Below are 2,799 nucleotides of genomic sequence, written 5' to 3'. Positions count from 1 at the left end.
CAATATACCAAATTGTACTACAAAAATGACTAAAATTGGTAGCTGGCAAAGATAACTGAGTTTACTCTTGAGTTTCTATAAATGCTCTGTTGACAGGCTTGGAGATGTGGATGAAGGTTCAGACAAAACATACAGTTCCTAAAGTACTATGAATTTGAAGCACAAAACATTCTTCTCTTTTTAAAAAGTCACTAATTTATGTTATTTTTACTTAAATTACAAAAGTTCCCTACACAAGACTTTATTGCATCAACCTCCTCTTATTAAAAGGAAACTTTTATCACCTTTAGAATATTTTGTCTTTACAATGATGATAATATTTTTTTTAACTTTGTAATTATATTTATGTACAGAAAACTTAGTGAACATTTAACCCAATTTAGTGGCCAGTTCTTTAGCCTTTGCCTTTTCCAGCTTGGCAATTCGAGCCATAGACTTAGGACCCAGGACGTTGCCTCCCCAGTGGCGATGGATCTTGTCGTATCTGTCATTACAATTGGTCCTAATAGCTTCCACCAGCTTAGCCAGAGCACCCTTGTCTTCCTAGTTAACCTGTGTGAAGGCAACAGTGGTGCACGTCTTCCTGAGGACCAGGCGCCCCAGCCTAGCCTTTCCCTTGATGATGCAGTAAGGCACCCCCATCTTTCGACACAGGGCAGGCAGGAAAACCACCAGCTCAATGGGGTCTACATCATGGGCAATCACCACCAGTTGAGCCTTCTTATTTTCCACCAAGGTGGTAACTGTATTGACTCCTGTTCGGAGGACGGGTGGTCTCTTAGTTGGGACGTCCCCTTTGCCAGCAGCTTTCTTCTCAGCACGGGCCAGTAGCCTTTGCTTCTTATCTTGCTTTGTCTCTGGCCTGTACTTGTTGGCAAGCCTAAGCAGCTGAGTTGCTGTTTGCCTGTCCAGGGCCTGGGTGAACTGGTTAATGGCAGGAGGTACTTTGAGACGCTTATAGAGGATGGCTCTTTGCCGCTGCAGCCTGATGTAGCAAGGCCATTTGACGAAGCATTTTAGATCTCTTTTGGGCTGGATGTCCTGCCCAATGCCGAAGTTCTTGGGCCTCTTCTCAAACAAAGGATTGACCACCTTCTTGGCCTCCTGTTTCTTGATGACGGCGGGGGCCGGGCCACCTTCTTCCCCTTCGCCTTCTTTCCTTTGAGCATCTTGCTCGGTTGGTGGAGAGCGATGATAATATTTTTAACTGTAAATATTCTTCACAAAACCAATCATGTCATTGTTCTACATGATTCTTCTGGACTTTTCTGGTACAAGGAGGCTGTTGTGGCATTAATTGTCTTGTTCACTATCTATAAAGTATGATGGATACTGGACAGGTCATGGTGATGTCAGAAAAAAAAGAATTCATTTCATCAAGGCTGGTAGGGAGAAATGATTTGACAAGTAAATTATTATTATTATTATTATTATTATTATTATTATTATTATTATATTATTTACCTAACATGTTCTACCAATTAAATCTTCCCCAAATTCCAAAGAAAGATCTATTTCTGAACTTTCAAGTATCTAATTAGCATGGCATGTGGCCATAGTCACATTTTCGTTAGTAGACATAGGGCGAGATGACTGCCCATGTCAGTCCCGGGGAGGGCTGTGCTGGAGCCAGCCCTTTTGGTGACAACTTGTTTGGAACTCTGAGGTTATGACAGAACAGTGGGAGCCTGGCATTGATTGCAAGGGGAGAATTACATCCGAGGAATCGGAACTAGCTTCAAAACAAGTCCTCCATTCCCCGCTGGTGTGTGTTCTTAACCTTCAGCTCCCTGCTGCTTTACAGACTGTAATGTGTGTTGAATTCTGAGTACTGGCAGCATCCTGCTTCACTGTACATTCATCTGTACATAGGCTGCTGTGCTGCGCTATGTCAGACCCTTGACCCCCTGGCAGCATCCTGCTTCACTGTACATTCATCTGTACATAGGCTGCTGTGCTGCATTATTTTCAGACCCTTGACCCCCTGGCAGCATCCTGCTTCACTGTACATTCATCTGTACATAGGCTGCTGTGCTGCGTTATGTCAGACCCTTGACCCCCTGGCAGCATCCTCTTCACTGTACATTCATCTGTACATAGGCTCCTGTGCTGCGCTATGTCAGACCCTTGGTCCCCTTGACCTGGTCTGAGGGTGGCACCGACTTCACTACGCTGTTCTTTTAGAAACTGTCATTTTCTGAAATACTTCAAATGAGAAACAATTTTAGGCGATTTCTTTATTTTCACAGGAGATTCCACATTCTTTCCCTATTTGGTTCATTCTATAAGTAGATGAAGTGAAGTTTTGGCAAGTACATTAGGAAACAGATATCCCTTTCTTAGTCTAAATTGATAGAATGTTTTGAGTCTGTTTCTTCTTTTTCATGGTTAGGAGTATGTTATGTTATGAGCATTGATCCAGTTAGGAACATGAAATGTTTTGGATAAAAACATCCAAGGACGTTGTGTGTGTGTACATGAATATATGTGCGTTGCTAGAACAGAATTCAGTCTTTAAGTTTTAGAAAGATGGATTTTAGCCTGGAGGAGAGAAAGCTTCATTACTAAGAAAGAATATGAATAACAAGCTGGGGCGGTCTAAAACGTTCCGGACTGTCAGAAGAACTTTGTTCAATTATTTGATATTATACATGAAAAATAAAAAAGTACACCATATAATTTTTGCTCTAGATAATCTACAAAAGACAGACTGGCTTGGGTTGCCAGGAACCAAGCATGGTAATTAAGCAACTGATTTAGAAAGCAGAGAAGGAATTCTTGTAACTATTCAACACAAAG

At 41.8% G+C, this 2,799-nt stretch overlaps 1 pseudogene; it reads right to left on the bottom strand.

The window, feature by feature from the left end:
* Positions 1–369: 369 nt before the first annotated feature.
* LOC116089053 lies at positions 370–1,606 on the bottom strand (annotated as a pseudogene).
* Between the last annotated feature and the right edge of the window lie 1,193 nt (positions 1,607–2,799).

This window comes from Mastomys coucha, unplaced genomic scaffold (assembly GCF_008632895.1).
Source record: "Mastomys coucha isolate ucsf_1 unplaced genomic scaffold, UCSF_Mcou_1 pScaffold14, whole genome shotgun sequence".
Lineage (NCBI taxonomy): Eukaryota > Metazoa > Chordata > Mammalia > Rodentia > Muridae > Mastomys > Mastomys coucha.
Note: the sequence above shows the minus strand (reverse complement) of the source record. Positions and strands in the feature narration are given on the sequence as shown.